Here is a 19,000-nt window from a genome sequence, read left to right on the forward strand (position 1 = left end):
TGACCATATTATCTGAGATGTTCTTGTTCAAGAATTTCTCCATTAGCCAGTAAGGTTAGCAAAATAAACCATGGAAAGACGGGTTGGGCTCACCAGCTAAATGGTTCTAATACACAAGATACATTATTAGGAACAAGGGTATAGGGGCGAATTCAGTAAGGATAGCAAATTCTGCTAATTAGCACAATTTGCTATCCTTTGGATCGCATGCTGGGGGCCGCCCAGCATGCTGACCAGCGCCTCCCCCCCCCCTTGATGCAGCAGAAATTGCGATCGCCTCGCAATTTCTGCTTCATAGTAAAAATGATTGATGTCTCCTGCCAGCGCGTAAGAGAAAATAGGATTTTAATTACCTACCTGTAAATCCTTTTCTCGTAGTCCGTAGAGGATGCTGGGGTCCACATTAGCACCATGGGGTATAGACGGGTCCACTAGGAGCCATTGGCACTTTAAGAGTTTGAGAGTGTGGGCTGGCTCCTCGCTCTATGCCCCTCCTACCTGACTCAGTATAGAAACTATGCCCGAGAAGACGGACAACTTTGAGAGAAGGATTTTACACAGATAGTGGCGAGACTCACAACAGCTCACACATACAAGGCAAACCAAGCTAACCCACTTGAAAAGTCAGCAACGGCTGAACAAGATTACTTAACCAAGTAACAAAACAGTACTTAACCAAGAACTAAGCAGTACTGAACTAAGTAACCACTGCAGGATCACGAAGCACTGGGCTGGCGCCCAGCATCCTCTATGGATTACGGGAAAAGGATTTACCGATAGGTAATTCAAATCCTATTTTCTCTTACGTCCTTGAGGATGCTGGGGTCCACATTAGTACCATGGGGATGTACCAAAGCTCCCAGAATGGGAGGGAGAGCGCGGAGGCTCCTGCAGAACTGATTGACCAAACTTCAGGTCCTCAGAGGACAAAGTATTGAACTTGCAGAACTTTGCAAACGTGTTCGACCCAGACCAAGTAGCTGCTCGGCAAAGCTGTAAAGCCGAGACACCCCGGGCAGACGCCCAGGAAGAACCCACCTTACGAGTAGAGTGGGCCTTAACAGACGTAGGACACGGCAATCCTGCCATAAAATACACATGCTGGATAGTGAACTTGATCCAGCGAGAGATTGTCTGCTTAGAAGCAGGACACCCAAGTTTCTTGGGATCATACAGGACAAACCGAGAGTCCGATTTTCTGTGATGAGCAGTCCTCTTCACATAGATTTTCAGAGCCCTTACAACATCCAAGGACTTTGATGTAATTGAGGAGTCAGTAGCAACTGGCACCACAATAGGTTGGTTGATATGAAATGCCGACACAACCTTCGGAAGGAACTGCTGATGTGACCGGAGATCAGCTCTATCTTCATGGAAGATCAAATAGGGGCTCTTACAAGACAAAGCCCCCAACTCCGACACACGTCTAGCAGAAGCTAAGGCCAACAAAGTGACAGCCTTCCACGTGAGAAACTTGACCTCAACTTCCGGTAGAGGTTCGAACCAATCCGATTTAAGGAACTGTAACACCACGTTAAGATCCCAGGGCGCCGTAGGCGGCACAAAGGGAGGCTGGATGTGCAGAACTCCTTTCAAGGTACAAAAAAAGGAAAAAAGAACAGCGCTGGCACTATTACACTAAAATGTTTTAATTGATTTCATATCACGTATTAAAATACATCCTTCATATCCATATCATATAAAAATAATTATAATATATATTAATTAAGCTATATATCCCACCGGACAATTCCGCTCTATATACCAAACCAGAGAAAACTGTTCCTTACTGATTTTGTATAATTATATACAGCTGAATTTAAAGCTGGATGTTACTACTTTATGTGCTTTTGACAATAAATCATGGCCGCATAGATGTTATCAATCGATAAGAATGTCCAGCTGATAAGTATAGTTCCTCAGTTATTATAATGAACAATTATCCGGTCCATTAATTACACAGATTGCAGTTCTTTTCACAAATGCATACAGCTAGTAGATTATACCTTCCAGGTAAATTTCAGGTAAATTTCCTCACACCATTAAATTTTCAACCAGTGTGAGTTATAATTATTATGTTTTGTGATTAGAGTTTCTTATGGAGCTGTGCACAGATATATAGCTTTGCACATATCACATAGATACCTCTCCCGGCTTGGATATCCAAGCGGGGAAACGCGTTTGTCGGATGCACTGCTAAAGAGCTTTTGGTGAGACACCTTCATATATTACTGGCCGGCCAGAGATACTTATACCTACGGATAACATCTGATAACTTTTACGGATAACATCTGAAATTATACCTGCTATCCACCAGGCAGTGGACTCCGGATAAGGCTGTTTATGGAAGCGACAGCCGGGAGAGGTATCTATGTGATATGTGCAAAGCTATATATCTGTGCACAGCTCCATAAGAAACTCTAATCACAAAACATAATAATTATAACTCACACTGGTTGAAAATTTAATGGTGTGAGGAAATTTACCTGAAATTTACCTGGAAGGTATAATCTACTAGCTGTATGCATTTGTGAAAAGAACTGCAATCTGTGTAATTAATGGACCGGATAATTGTTCATTATAATAACTGAGGAACTATACTTATCAGCTGGACATTCTTATCGATTGATAACATCTATGCGGTCATGATTTATTGTCAAAAGCACATAAAGTAGTAACATCCAGCTTTAAATTCAGCTGTATATAATTATACAAAATCAGTAAGGAACAGTTTTCTCTGGTTTGGTATATAGAGCGGAATTGTCCGGTGGGATATATAGCTTAATTAATATATATTATAATTATTTTTATATGATATGGATATGAAGGATGTATTTTAATACGTGATATGAAATCAATTAAAACATTTCAGTGTAATAGTGCCAGCGCTGTTCTTTTTTCCTTTTTTTGTATATTCTCCATTTTTAGGTTACGAACCAAACCTTGAACATAGCTGCAGGCACTTTTCACAGTAACCATAGCGCCAGACTATCTCTATTTTATCCTTTCAAGGTAGTCTGAACCTCAGGGAGGGTAGCCAATTGTTTCTGGAAGAAAATGGATAGGGCCGAAATCTGGACCTTTACGGATTCCAACCTCAGGCCCATATCCACACCTGCTTGCAGGAAGAGGAGAAACCGTTCCAGTTGAAACTCCACCGTAGGAAACTTCTTGGACTCACACCAAGGTACATATTTTTGTCCAAATGCGATGGTAATGTTTAGACGTTACTCCTTTCCTAGCCTGTATCAGGGCAGGAATAACCTTGTTCGGAATGCCCTTCCGAGCTAATATCTGGCATTCAACCTCCATGACGTCAAACGTAGCCACGGTAAGTCTTGATAAGCGAATGGCCCCTGCTGCAGCAGGTCCTCCCGAAGAGGAAGAGGCCTCGGCTCTTCCAGCAGTAGATCCAGAAGATCCGCGTACCAAGCCCTTTTTGGCCAGTCTGGAGCAATGAGGATTGCCTGAACTCTTGTTCTCCTTATGAGCTTTAGAATCCTTGGAATTAGTGGAAGTTAAGGAAACACGTACACAGACTGGAACACCCACGGAGTTACCAGGGCGTCCACTGCCACTGCTTGTGGGTCTCTTGACCTTGAGCAATACCTCCAAAGTTTTTTGTTGAGGCGGGAGGCCATCATGTCTATTTGAGGAACCCCCCAAAGGGTTGTCACCTCCGTGAACACCTCTGGATGGAGGCCCCACTCTCCTGGATGGAGATCGTGTCTGCTTAGGAAGTCTTCCCAGTTGTTCACTCCCGGAATGAAAATTGCTGACAGTGCTAACGCGTGCTTTTCGCCCAGAGAATGATTCACGTCACCTCTGACATTGCAGCTCTGCTCTTTGTTCCGCCTTGTCGGTTTATGTAGGCTACCATTGTTACGTTGTCCGACTACACTTGAATGGGTCGATCTCGCAGAAGGTGAGTCGCTTGGAGAAGACCGTTGTATACGGCTCTTAGTTCCAGAATGTTTATTGGAAGACAGCATTCCAGACTTGACCACCTTCCTTGGAAAGTTTCCCCTTGAGTGACAGCGCCCCAGCCTCGGAGACTTACATCCGTGGTTAGAAGGATCCAGTCCGGAATCCCGAACCTGCATCCCTCCAGAAGGTGAGGCATTTGTAGCCACCAGAGGAGTGAAATCCTTGCTTTCGGCGACAGACGTATCCTCATGTGCATATGTAGATGAGAACCCGACCACTTGTCTAGGAGATCCAATTGTAAGGATCGAGCATGAAATCTTCTGTATTGTAGAGCCTTGTAGGAGGCAACCATCTTCCCCAGAAGGCGAATGCACTGATGAACGGAAACCCGGGCTGGCTTCAGGACATACCGGACCATTGTTTGTATCACCAATGCTTTCTCCTCCGGTAGAAACACCCTCTGCACTTCCGTGTCTAGGATCATCCCCAGGAAAGAAAATCTCCTTGTCGGCTCCAAATGTAACTTTGGAAAGTTCAGGATCCAACCATGGACCCTGAGCAGATGAGTCGTGAGAGCAATGGACTGCAACAGCTTCTCCCTGGACGATGCCTTTATCAGCAGATCGTCCAGGTATGGAATTATGTTCACTCCCTGCCTACGGAGAATCATCATTTTTGCCATCACCTTGGTAAACACCCTCGGTGACGTGGAGAGACCGAATGGCAGTGCCTGAAACTGATAGTGACTGTCTTAACAGTGCAAATCTGGGATAAGCCTGGTGCGGAGGCCAAATCGGAATGTGGAGGTACGCATCCTTGATATCTAGGGATACCAAAAACTCCCCCTCCTCCAGACCTGAGATCACCGCTCTCAGAGACTCCATTTTGAATTTGAACTCCCTTAGATAAGGGTTTAGCGCAGGCATGTCCAAACTGCGGCCCTCCAGCTGTTGTGAAACTACATATCCAGCATGCCCTGACACAGTTTTGCTGTCAGAGAATGCTAAAGCTGTGTCAGGGCATGCTGGGATCTGTAGTTTCTCAACAGCTGGAGGGCCGCAGTTTGGACATGCCTGGTTTAGCGATTTCAAGTTCAAAATTGGTCTGACCGAACCATCCGGTTTCAGTACCACAAAGAGGTTTGAATAGTAACCCACGCTGTGCATATGAGGTGGAACTGGAACAATGACCTCTGCCTTTTCCAATTTTTGGACAGCTTCCTGTAGGACAGTTCTGTCTGACAGTAAAGTTGGCAAGCCTGATTTCAAGAATCGGTGAGGTGGGGTTTCTTGAAACTCCAGTCTGTATCCCTGGGACACAATATCCTGTACCCAGGGATCCGGGCTGGACGACACCCAGACGTGGCTGAAACGCCGGAGTCTCGCCCCCACCAGCCCGCCCTCCAGGCTGTGTGGTCCACCCACCGTCATGCTGAGGATTTTGAGGAACCAGAGGCAGGTTTCTGATCCTGAGAGCCTGCGGGTGCAGGCTTTTTGTATTTGCCCGCCCACCTCTAAAGAAGGTGGTAGGAGGCTTGGACTTTTTAGTCTTAGCAGTCCGAAAGGACTGTGATGCAGATGAAGAAAAGGGTTTCTTCGTAGAAGACGTAGCTGAGGGAAGAAAAGGTGACTTACCCGTGGTTGCCGTGGAAAACCACGCATCCAACGCTTCCCCAAATAGAGCCTGACCTGTATAGGGTAGGTTCTCCACACTTCTTCCGGATTCCGCGTCTGCAGACCATTGGCGTAGCTAGAGTCCCCTGCGAGCTGAGACACACATGGAAGATATCCTTGCAGTCAGCGTACCCAGGTCCTTCATGGATTCCACCATAAACCCCGCAGAATCCTGTATGTTACGTAAACATAATTAAATGTCACTTCTATCCATTGATTCCAAATCCTCTAGCAACGTGCCTGACCACTTTACTATAGCTTTAGAGATCCATGAGCAGGCAATAGTTGGCCTCAGCGCTACCCCTGAAGCAGTGTATATGGATTTGAGCGTAGTGTCAATTTTACGATCAGCCGGTTCTTTTAACGCGGTAGATCCAGGGACAGGTAAAACCACCTTTCTCGACAGTCTGGAAACAGATGCGTCAACTATGGGTGGGTTTTCACATTTATTTTTATCTTCCTCAGGGAAGGGGAAAGCAACCAGAATCCTTTTAGGAATCTGGAATTTTTTCTCTGGGTTTTCCCAGGATTTTTCAAATAGCGTTTAATTCTTTAGATACAGGGATGGTTAGCGAGGCTTTCTTATTATCTGTGAAGTAAGCCTCCTCAACCTGGTCAGGTGTTGTGTCAATAATATTTAACACATCTCTAATGGCCTCAATCATGAGCTGCACCCCCTTTGCAAGGGATGCCGCCCCCCTCAGCACATCCCCATCACCGTCTGCTGTGTCAGAGTCAGTATCCGTGTCATCTTGCATAATCTGGGCAAGTGCACGTTTCTGTGGGTATATGCTAGGTGATTTTGAAGGAATAGGAACAGAACCTGACCAAACTGCCATATACTTCTTTAAAACCTGAGTTTCAGTCTCATTATGAGCTACCCTTGTAGAGATCTGAGAGATCATTCCCTAAATAGAGGTTAACCACTCAGGCTCAGCAATAGGGATCTGAGACAATGCATTACATTCCTGTGTACATGGAATGGATTCCTCCTGAGAGGAAATGTCCTCTGCAGCATAAGACACAGAGTCCCTAGACATGGCTATGTGAGAAACAAACACACACACACACACACACACACACACACACACACACACACAAAAATGTCAGACACAGTTTCCCCCCCAAGTATGCCACAGAGAAACACAGAGATTGGAGCCAACCCACACACAGCGCTTCCCAAGATAGATATAATACAACTACCTGGCGCTTACTTTGTACCTTAATAGACTACACAGTTTTTACACAGCCTCCCCCCACTTCTACAACCCCCTGGTACTGCACAGGATAGCTGGAGTTGCTTGGAGGGACAGCTCCCCCTGTCAGCGTCACTATAGAGGATCTGCAGGCAGGAAAATGGCGCTGAACGCTGCTGGGTCCGCTCTGAGAAGCTCCGCCTCCTGAAAATGACGCCGCTTCCCACTCTCCACTTCTTTATACTGGCCTGAGGAATTGTGCTGGCAGCGTTACCGAGGTCCCTGACAGCCTTGGTGCCAGTGTAGGGTATAGGCGCTAGGCTCAGGGAGCCCCTCACAGCGCCGCACTATGTACCGCTGAGCCTCCGGAGCGGTTAATACTGCGCTCCCACCCTGTTGCCGACATCTTCACACCGGCTCCCCGTTTGCCAGGGGTCACTCGCCACCGGAATCTTCTGGCTGTTAGGGGGTGGCGGCAGTGCTGCGGGAGTGGTCGCCTGGGGCGGCTAACGAAAAATCACCCTCAGGAGCTCAGTGTCCTGTCAGCGGAGATAGTGGCTCAGACCCCACAGGGCGGACACTACTCCCCCCCTAAGTCCCACGAAGCTGGGAGGTTGTTGCCAACAGCCTACCTGTGCCTATACTAACTCTTAGAAAAAAATAAAACTAAAGAAGCTCTAGGAGCTCCCCCGGGCACATTTTCTAAACTGAGTCTGGTAGGAGGGGCATAGAGGGAGGAGCCAGCCCACACTCTCAAACTCTTAAAGTGCCAATGGCTCTTAGTGGACCCGTCTATACCCCATGGTACTAATGTGGACCCCAGCATCCTCTAGGACGTAAGAGAAATACCGGCAGCACTGAGCAGCAGTAGCGATTGTCGCACAGACAGCTCAGGGGTAGAGCGGAAGGGTCACACAACGAGACGTCCAAGATGCAGGAGCGCTGCCCAGGACTCCACCTCCGGTTCACCGCTGCAGTCTTCGAACAAGGCACTGCAGGGTCATCTACCGCATCAGACCAGGCAGCACCGGGAGGTCTCACAGCAGAGGTAGCGGTCATCAGGAGGTGACCCGGAGCCACAATCTCCGCAGGTCCCGCCAGTCACCGATGCAGCCCAGGAGGTGCGCTTGCAGTAGGTGCAAGGGCCGCAGGAGGCACAGACCCACGTCTACCCAGGTCCCGCTGGTCAACAATCCATGGCCAGCAGTCCGCAAGCAGAGGACTCCAAGGGGGGAGAAGGATATGTCCCCTGGCAGGGGAATCGGGGTAGGCAAGGGGGTATCAGGGTAGCAGCAGGGAAAACACCACCGTTGACAGGTCTTACCGCTAGCAGACCTCACTCCATGCGGCGGCTCGCATGTGAGCCAGACTCCGGGGAACAGGTGTTTCAAGCCAGACCACAGCTCAAGACACGCATCAACATGTCCCTCACAATGAGAGGAGATCGTTCCCACTAGTTAATGGTACATGGGTACAATCTAACCGTGTGAATGGCTTTAGATAGAGCCCGTTAGAGCAGAGCTCAATTAAAACGTGGCCATCTTGGATGCACCACCCACCAGTACGAGCCAACTGGAATATTTTCAATGAAAAAATTTACAGGATCCCAAACAGCATGGATTTTTCGTGGGGGAGATAATGCCAATTAATCTTATTGGGTTTTTTGACTCTGACTAAAATAATAGACAAAGGGGGCCTGGGTAATGTTCTGCTAGGAAACCTTAGGTCTAGCCATTCATATGGATGTTACTTTCACACAGAACACCAATTCAATTGTGATACTAAGGAGATCTGTCAAATATCCACTGTTAGGGGCTCCCGAGGACTGGTGTTGGGAAATACTGCAGGTAGTAATCTCAAGTATATTGCAGTCAGGCCTAAATGTTCTGCAGCACTAAGTCTACTTTCTGGAACTGTGAAGACAATATACACAATTATTCTTGGTGGTGGAAATCACTGTTTCAGGTGTTGTTCCAGAAGTTCCCAGAAATTCACAATTAGATTCAGATCTGTTGACTGAAAAGGCCATGACCTATGTATAGGTAAGATCAGAGTCATTAAACCATTGGACAACCATAGATTCGCTGAGTAGTGTAGTGTCACCTGGGTAGACACCCTTCCCGTCAGGAAAGAAATGCTGCAATATGGATGAAAATAATCACTTGATACTATTATGTATTTATTAGCATTGATCTGCTATTCTAAAGAATGACTACACCCAAACATGGCAGAATAATGTGTCCCATAATTAGAGAACAACCAGGGCCCAGCAATGATGTTATTCCCTGGAAGTTCTACATTACCTTACACATGGTTGTCCGTGAAATATTAGCATATTGAGAAGAAAAGAGGAGAGATGTGGTATTTTACCCCAAATTTTCACCCCAGAAGTAAGTGCAAAGTGTTTGATCTGTGTGTAGGTAAACAACCGACATGCTTCTCCAGTTGTGAAACCACAAGGCCCAGCATAGACTGCCAGTAATTATGGGTATGCTCAGGGTTAAAGGTTCCCAACACTTGAAGAGCCATAGGTTGGCCCCTGCAATAGACTAATTAGCATGCCGGGGAATAACGACAACAACAAGAAGACAATGAGATTGGTAGATGAGCATAGAAGGAAAATGTAGACGTTTTAGTTGTATACTATAAAGCAAAGTACATCAGGTCAGCACGTTTGGAGTGTTTTGTGAAGTTTGCTTGCCCCCACATGTCTGGATGTAACAATTACTGCAATCTGTATTACAGGAACTTGGGTTAGGAAGAGCATGTTTGTATGGGATAAGTAGGTCATACAGTAGCATCGCACCTGCCACAGCTAAGAGACCCGGAGGTGTCCTCTCTAAATGGGGGCAGCTGTGAACAGGCTCAGGGTTGTTATGGAAAATCTCACTGGCAAGTAGCAGATGAGGGCAGATGTTTCTTAGGCGAGTTACTGTATATTTAAATAAATGTGGCACCCAACAGCAAACGTTATGAAACAGTCTGTGCTGTAGGATAACATTGTAGACATGAAGTCAACATATACCTATTTAAAGGAATTCAAATGCCGCTTACACTGAATCTTAAAATGTCTGTCAAAGCCAGAGCATTTCATAAACTCACTATTTTTGATTTAAAAAAAATAAGGAGGCGACTTGCTATTTTCTCTCTGACTTGTTAACAACCGGTTTTGCAAAATACAGTACTCCTCTAATAAATCACTTAACAAAACAAGCTTTATAGCAGCCAGAAAATGTTTTGCCAACATAGGCCCTCTATAATATAGTCTTGCACAAGCAAAATTAAAGATGGGGAAAAAAAGATAGACATTTACTAGTGCACATGCATAACCATATTGTGGTAATACCCATGCATTACTGACCTCTTTCAAAGAAAAACTTTCCCCCCGCCCCACATTTGTTTTATTAATCTACATAGGGACTCCACAATGGATTTCTGGTGTAAACTCTCCAAGAGGCCAAACTCCCTAAGCTATCTCGCTCCCAAACAGGGGGAAGTTACAACAGCTACCGTTGGAACTGTATAAGACTATCCAAAGAGAGACTCCCTTTTTCCTGCCTTTAATGAATCACACACACAATCCTACTCCTTAAACCCAAATATATCTAACTCCTAGACTCCTATCAGCCCAAAAAACTTTAACTCTGTTTTCAGAATTCTGTAGAAAAGAATGGTCACTGGGCTACAACAAACAACCAATAGGCTTGGCTTTGTATAAGAACACCATTCTATTTGTAGTATCCACACAGCAATGACAGTGGTTATGACCTCCTTTCAAAAAACCACAGAGGGTGGACATGCATAAAACCATTACTCTGGGCTTTGGACCCATCTTTATGCAGTTCTAGAGCTCAGGTACTTTGATCAAGGCTTATTTGGACTGATTCTGTATTTTTATTTATCCCCCTCAACACATACTTGCCTCCGGGAGGAGGCAGCGTTGTAGGCGCATGGGGGCGTGGCCGGCGGCATGATGGGCTGTCCGAGGGTGTGACGGCAGGGAAGTGGGCAGTCTGGGGGGAGGGGCGTGGCATCACGATTGCATCATTGTGACTCCACCTCCCGCTATACAGTGCCAAGAAAATAGGCACTGTATAGCGGGGGCGGAGCTACGATGACATGATTCAGCGCGAATTGTGTCATCAGATCCCCTCAGACCGCCTACTTGTTCTCTGCTGTGGGTGGCTGAAGGAGGGTGCGAGGTTCTGACAGGGAAAATGGGAGGCTTGCCCACCTTTCCAGGGGGCCGGGAGGGTTACCCGATTTTCGGGAGCCTCCCGGCCATTCTGGGAGAGTAGGCAAGTATGCTTGTTATTATGAAAGGTCTAAGGCAGGCATTCCCAATCTCAGTCTTCAAGGCACACTAACAGTCCAGGTTTTAGGGATATCCATGCTTGAGCACAGGTGACTTAATTAGTACCTCAGTTGTTTTGATGTAACAATCTCTGTTAAAACCTGGATATCACTGAAACTTTGACTGTTAGTGTGCCCTGAGAACCACAGTTGGGAATGCCTGGTCTAAGGGGTGACACACTTTTGTTGGGACAATGGACATGCCAGGATGCCCACTTTAACCTTTACTATTCAACTTGGCAACACATCCACTACTTTGAGATCTTCAATAAAAAAAAAAAAAAATCTTCAGGATTAGCACTGGGCACAGGGAGGTTAAGGTAACAGTGTTTGCCAATGGCCTCCTTTGTTACAGAGACACTAGGTACAATACTCCTTCCCACACATTTACATTGACTTATATGGTCATATCTCTGAATTTCAAATAAACAGCAATAAATCAATAGTGACGCTTCTGGACTCCCACCAGGTATCCCCATCATGGAGTAATCTCTTCTCTTTGCAGTGAGCGGCCACAAGTTTTACATATCTACTGGCATAGGCTATGGCCGATCTTTAAAGGCTGAATGTTACTCAACTGATTGATGAACTGAGAGGATGGAGTCACCACATATTGTCTTAACTTAGGATAATGAAGCTTAATTAAATAGATTTCTCTTACGTCCTAAAGGATACTGGGGTCCATTTAGTACCATGGGGTATAAACGGGTCCACTTGGAGCCATGGGCACTTTAAGAATTCGATAGTGTGGGCTGGCTCCTCCCTCTATGTCCCTCCTACCATACTCAGTTTAGAAAATGTGCCCGGAGGAGCTGGTCACGCTGAAGGAAGCTCCTGAAGAGTTTTCTGCATTTATATTCTGTGTTTGTTATTTTGAGGCAGGGCTGGTTTACACTAGCCTGCCTGCTTCGTGGGACTTAGGGGTAAAAAGGGGAAGGGAGGGGGTGGAGGATGGCCCAACCTCTTGAAGGGATAATGGTCCTGTTCCCCGCTGACAGGACACTGAGCTCCGGAGGGAACTATTTGCAAGCCCCACCACGGCGAGCGTACATTCCCACAGCACACCGCCACCCCTAACAGAGATAGAAGAATGAAGAGTGGTGAGTACTGAGCCGGCGTCCCAGTTAGCTGGCCATTATGGCGGAACGAAAGTACGGAGACACACGGCTTCTAAAAGGGCCGGAATGCGTCTAGTATACTGTACACCATACCCAAACTGGCAAACACAGCCTTAAAACGGTTCTGCTCCATTTTAAGCACAAAAATTACCTCAGCCATAAAAAAAAGCGGGAAGACTGTGCACCATTGAAGGGGCGGGGCTTCACTATGAGAGGATCCAGCAGCTCACCAGCACCATTTTCTCTCTGCAGTAGACACAGACGCTGACTGACAGGGACGCTCAGCTCCTCCGGTGCGACTCCAAATTACCTCAGCAGTACCAGTGGGTCATAGCAGGGGGGAAAGCGACTATTAGTGTACTAAGTCCCCTATCAGGGTACTTAATCGGCGACCTGGCTAAGCTTGGCATTAGCGGTAAGGGCACAGTGGGGGCTGTCTCCAAACAACTCTGTCTCCCTGAAGGGCTCTTTGTGGGTTACTTGTGCTTAACCTTTTCCTGTGTGTGCTGTCACATTTACATTATGTCAGGCAAAGAGTGTGTTTCTTGTACAGCGGAGTGTTCCTCTTCACCAGGGGGCTCACTACTGGGTGCTCAGGGTTCACAGAATAGCGGGGCTGAACCGGAGTGGGTTAATTCTCTTAAAGGAATGATATCCACGCTTTCTACAAAATTGTCCCGCAATGAGAAAGAGACGCAATACTTAAAACAGACTGTGGATGAGTTTATGAACAGAGACTCAGACCCCTCCCATTTGTCCACAAAAGCGATCTCTGGCCCATATCCTGCAGTCTGACTCTGACAGGTCAGACATGGAGGAGGGGGAGGTGGACTCAGAGGGAATGGGGGATGCAGCTCTGTCACAGGGAATAGAGGCTCTTATAGAGGCTATCAGAGATGTTCTGCATATTCCTGATTAGGTGTCAGAGGAGTGTGAGGAATCTTATTTTAATGTAAAAAAGAAGTCCTCGGTTACTTTTCCTGTGTCAAAGGAATTGAATACGCTGTTTGAAGAACCATGGGTTAATCCTGATAAGAAGTTTCAGATCCCTAAAAGGTTGCTCTCATCTTTTCCTTTTCCTCTGGAGGATAGGAAAAAATGGAAAAATCCACCGATAGTGGATGCATCAGTCTCTAGGGTGTCACGTAAAATTGTATTGCCTGTTCCTGGTGCAGCCTCCCTAAAAGACACGGCTGATCGTAAAATTGAGACTACACTCAAATCATTGTACACAGCTGCTGGGGTGGTCCAAAGACCCACTATAGCATGTGCGTGGATCACTAAAGCCATTATTAAATAGTCAGGTAACCTAATTGAGGGGTTAAATTCCTTATCTAGGGGGGATGTTGTCTTACTCCTGCAGCATATACAGGACTCTGCATATACAGGACTCTGCGAACTTTATGGTGGAAGCCATAAATGAAATAGAAGTGCTTAACGCACGCACCACCGCTATGGCAGTGTCGGCATGCAGGGGCTTGTGGATACGCCAGTGGACTGCTGACACGGACTCCAGGAAAGGGGTGGAAGGCCTACCATTCACAGGAGAAGCCTTGTTTGGAGATGAATTAGACAAACGGATCTCCACAGCTACTGCGGATAAGCAACTGCTACGTATCTCCTTCCGCAGCCCCCCCCAACCAAGAAGACGTATTCAGCTTCTAAGTTACAGTCCTTTCGGACGGCCAAGTTCAAGGGCAAATCCAGAGGTGCTTCTACGTCCAGCGGCGCAAAAGGTAAACCACGCAAACCAGCAACTGCAGGTGCTCAGGAACAGAGCTCAGGCTCTGCTTCCTCAAAGACTTCAGCATGACGGTGGACAGCAATGCCTGGAAGGTTGTCAGGTGGGAGCCAGACTACAATTCTTCAGTCAGATCTGGTCAAATTCGTGCCAGGATCCCTGGGTCATAGATCTTATTTCCCAGGGCTACAGACTGGAGTTCCAAAAGCTCCCACCTCACAGATTCTTCAAATCAGACTTGCCAGTTTCATAAGAGGCAAGTATTACTTTACAGCATGCCATCCAAAAGCTGGTACAGACTCAGGACATTGTTCCAGTTCCACCTCATCTACTAAACAAGGGGTACTATTCCAACTTGTTCGTAGTACTGAAGCCGGACGGTTCAGTAAGACCAATTCTGAACCTCAAGTCTTTGAACCCGTACTTACGAGTGCTCAAATTCAAGATGGAGTCGCTGAGAGCGGTGATCTCAGGTCTGGGGGAGGGGGAATTCCTAGTGTCTCTGGATATCAAGGATGCGTACCTTCATATTGCGATCTGGCCTTTTCATCAGGCTTATCTCCGGTTTGCACTGCAGGGCTGTCACTACCAGTTCCAGGCCCTGCCATTTGGTCTCTCCACGGCACCGAGGGTGTTCACCAAGGTGATGGCAGAGATGATGTTTCTACTCCACAAACAGGGAGTGAACATAATTCCATACCTGGACGAACTCCTGATAAAAGCGCCGTGCAGGGAAAGGTTGCTGGACAGCACTGTTCTCTCAACCAAACTCCTCCAGGATCACGGGTGGATTCTGAAACTTCCGAAATCTTACCTAGAGCCAACACGGAGGCTCCCATTCCTGGGAATGATACTGGACACGTAGTCACAAAAGGTGTTCCTTCAAAGGCATTGGTAATCCAGTCGATGGTTCGGGATGTCCTGAAGCCAACCCGGGTGTCGGTGCATCTGTGCATTCGCCTTCTGGGGAAAATGGTGGCCTCTTATGAGGCACTTCAATATGGAAGGTTTCACGCAAGACCCTTCCAGCTCGATCTGTTGGACAAATGGACTCGATCGCATCTTTACATGCACCAGAGGATCCGTCTGTCGCCAAAGGCCAGGATCTCCCTTCTGTGGTGGCTACAGTCTTCTCACCTTGTCGCAGGACGGAGGTTCGGAATTCAGAACTGGATTCTATTAACCACAGACGCAAGCCTCAGAGGTTGGGGAGCAGTCACTCAGGGGGTGCAGTTTCAGGGAAGACGGTCAAGTCAGTAAGTCATCCTTCCAATGCACATTCTGGAACTCAGGGCCATATACAATGTCCTTCTGCAGGCCTCACATCTTCTTCAAGATCGGGCAATTCAGGTCCAGTTGGACAATGCGACGGCAGTAACGTACATAAACCGACAGGGCGGAATGAAAACCAGAGCAGCAATGTCAGAAGTGTCAAGAATTCTCCTCTGGGAAGAAAGAAACGCTGTGGCATTATCAGTGGTCTTCATTCTGGGAGTAGACGACTAGGAAGCAGACTTACTCAGCAGATATGACCTGCACCCGCAGGAGTGGGGCCTTCACTCGGAAGTGTTCAGGTGCTTGTCAAGTCGATGAGGATATCAACAGATCGACATGATGGCCTCTCGTCTCAATAACAAGCTCGAGCTGTATTGTTCCAGGTCGAGAGACCCACAAGCAGTGGCGATAGATGCCCTGACAACTCCATGGTTCTATCAGATGGTGTACATGTTTCCTCCACTTCCTCTGATCCCAAGAATTCTAAAACGAATAAAAAGGGAAAAGGTTCAAGCAGTACTCATTGCTCCGGACTGGCCAAGAAGGGCCTGGTACGCGGACCTTCTGGAGATGCTCCTCGAAGATCCGTGGCATCTACCTCTTCGCGAGGATCTTCTGCAACAGGGCCCGTTCATCTATCAGGACTTACAGCGGCTCCATTTGATGGCATGGAAGTTGAACGGCTAACTCTACCCAGGAGAGGGATCCCTAACAAGGTTATCCCGACTATGATCCAAGCCAGGAAGGGGGTAACGTCTAAGCATTACCATCATATTTGGAAGAAATACATCTCTCGGTGTGAGAGCAGAAATTATTCTGCGGTAGAATTTCATCAGGGACATTTCCTGCAGGCAGGCGTGGATGTGGGCCTGCGTCTGGGCTCCATAAAAGTCCAGATTTCGGCCTTGTCCATTTTCTTTCAGAAACAATTGGCTTCTCTCCCTGAGGTCCAGACGCTCTTGAAAGGGGTTCTGCACATTCAACCTCCGTTCGTGCCTCCCACGGCACCTTGGGATCTCAATGTGGTGCTGCAGTTCCTCCAATCGTACTGGTTTGAACCGTTACAGGAGGTGGACGTAAAATATCTTACGTGGAAGACCGTCACACTGTTGGCCTAGGCTTCAGCAAGACGTGTGTCAGAGCTGGGTGCTTTGTCTCACAAAAGTCCCTATTTCAATTTCCATGAGAACAGAGCTGAACTCAGAACTCGTCAGCAATTTCTTCCTAAAGTGGGTTACGCATTTCACATCAACCAATCTATTGTGGTTCCGGTTGTCACCGACACCTCTGCTACTTCAAAGTCTTTGGATGTTGTGAGGGCTTTGAAGGTGTATGTGAAAAGAACAGCTCGTCACAGAAAGATGGACTCGCTGTTTGTTCTTTATGATCCCAATAAGATTGGGTGTCCTGATTCAAAGCAGACAATTGCAAGCTGGATCAGACTTACTATCCAGCATGTTTATTTCACGGCAAGCTTGCCGTGTCCAAAATCTGTACAGGCCCACTCTCCCACCCAGTTTGGGAGCTGTGGTACATCCCCATGGTACTAAATGGACCCCAGTATCCTCTAGGACGCAAGAGAAAATAGGATTTTAATTATCTACCGATAAATCCTTTTCTCGTAGTCCGTAGAGGATACTGGGTGCCCGCCCAGTGCTTCGTTCTTCCTGCACTGTTACTTGGTTAAGTAATGTTGGTTCAGCCATTGCGGTTCCTGTTTCAAGTTTCGTTAGATTGGCTTTCCTCTTGTTGTGTGTGCTGGTTCGGAATCTCACCTCTATCCTTCTCTCAAAGTATGTCCGTCTCCTCGGGCACAGTTTCCTAGACTGAGTCTGATAGGAGGGGCATAGAGGGAGGAGCGACCCTACACTATCAAATTCTTAAAGTGCCCATGGGTCCTAGTGGACCAATCTATACTCCATGGTACTAAATGGATCCCAGCATCCTCTACGGACTACGAGAAAAGGATCTACCGGTAGGTAATAAAAATCATATTTTTTCTCCCTACAGATGTGCCCTCTTACATCTTTGCTCCGTGTGCTACAAGTCACATTACACGTAACACGTCTGTGCCGTGTGAATAGGTAGCTCATAGCGTCTTTTTTTGCATTTTTCCTTTGAAAATGTGTCTTAATCACAAATTAATACAATTAGCCGCACACGCAGATCCTGCTGATTAAAATGATATGTAGCATGCCTATATTGTGTTTGTGACTGCGACTGTATTTGCATACAAAATGCTATGCTACAGTGTTTTTCTAGAAAACACTAACGTGGCATTTCGGATGCAGATACAGCTGCAGTCACACATAGAATATAGGCATGCTCCATATCATTTTAATAAGCAGGATCTGCTTGTGTGTCCTATTGCATTATTTTGAGAGTAAGATGCATTTTCGCGGGAAAAAAAACACACAAAAAAAGATGCTCTGCGCTACAGTGTACTGCCACGACACGGAGTGTCTTCAAGGGCTGTTTAGAGTGACTGCAGCAAGGATGTAAGAGGATACAGCTGTATGTTGCTTAATATACTATGATCTCTGTCTTTAATTTTGACTCCTAATTTCAGATGTATCGTTCTTTAATAAGAAGGTTGCAGTTAAATAAAAAACAAAAAAAAAAAAAACAGGATACATAAAATACAACTGGGTAAAGAAAATAAACCAGAATGCTATAGTAAAACATGGTTTAAAAGACTAAACACCAAAAAGAAAAAGTTTATTATATGAACCATGAAGGTAAGATGCATTGTTCACCATTACACATTATTCCTCTGCAATTATAAAAATAAATAAAAACAACATAAATCTAAACACATCACCTTCCTATCCGATTAGAAACAGCTCAAAGTCCTATGGACTTAGGACAGCGTCCTGATGGGTCCTTCTTTAGGTCACAAAGCAGAGACTGGAGCTGCAGTACCCTGCCCCTGGTAAATGAAATCAACCAACCACTGTGTCTTGCTGTCAGGCTGTCCTTCTCTTTGTGTTGTTGCACTAACATGACAACCTGCTTTAGAGAGGACATGTTAAGAAATGTATAAATACTACAGGTTACTTCATGTACAGTATTCATCTCTGTAATACACAGACTTGCTATATTTTCTATCTATACATATTATAAATTAAAGTCTGTCTATTTGTTTGATGGAGATAAACACTGAAACCACTGAGCCAATTGCAATGCGGTTTTCACCACTGTGTAGGTAATTTTCCGAGGCAGGTTTTAGGATAAGTATCAGCACGATCAGTCGTCAGGGGGCAGTGGGCGGGGACTATATATATATATATATATATATATATATATATAAAAAGGAGTGTTATGACAGAAATCCCATTAACATGATCGTGCACTGTCTTCAACGATCGCACACCTGCACTACTTCCAACTGTCACCAAAACCTCATCACAGAGCCACAGCTGTATCACTCCACAACTGGAAACATTAGCATTATTTATAGAAAATTCCCGCCTCAGTGACAGGAGTGCCTCACCAACAGCAGCGCATCCCCGCCTCACTGACTGCAGCACATCCCTCTCCTCACCAACAGCAGCGCATCCCCCTCACCGACAGCAGCGCAACCGTGCCTCACTGACCGTTTTATTTTAACAAACTCTGCCTTCAGCATCATATACGGTTGAGCTTCAATAAGGATCACACTGATTGAAGAAGTTGCTGTTTGCAAAACAAACACATTGGTTTATTGCATCTAATCTT

Source organism: Pseudophryne corroboree, chromosome 7 (genome assembly GCF_028390025.1).
Source record: "Pseudophryne corroboree isolate aPseCor3 chromosome 7, aPseCor3.hap2, whole genome shotgun sequence".
Lineage (NCBI taxonomy): Eukaryota > Metazoa > Chordata > Amphibia > Anura > Myobatrachidae > Pseudophryne > Pseudophryne corroboree.